Below are 305 nucleotides of genomic sequence, written 5' to 3'. Positions count from 1 at the left end.
GGGGTATGGGAAACTTTCAGGATAGCATTTGAAATGTAAATAAAGAAAATAATAATAATAAAAAAAAGAAAGAATGTGCCCTTTCTCTTTTCTCTCTCAGTCATTAAGTTCAGGAAGTAAATTAAAATAAATAAATAAATAAATAAATAAATAAATAAAAACTTGTCAAAATAAAATAAAATAAAATAAAATTTGATGAAGTTTTACATATGTGATCTAAGTACAGAGACATCCAAATCTCATTCTAAAGTTGCATGGCAGTGCTATGGGAATGAAGTATCATGGACATCCACGAGTCTGGGACA

This window comes from Mus pahari, chromosome 4, assembly GCF_900095145.1.
Source record: "Mus pahari chromosome 4, PAHARI_EIJ_v1.1, whole genome shotgun sequence".
Taxonomy (NCBI): Eukaryota; Metazoa; Chordata; class Mammalia; order Rodentia; family Muridae; genus Mus; species Mus pahari.
This window is presented reverse-complemented; position numbering follows the sequence as displayed.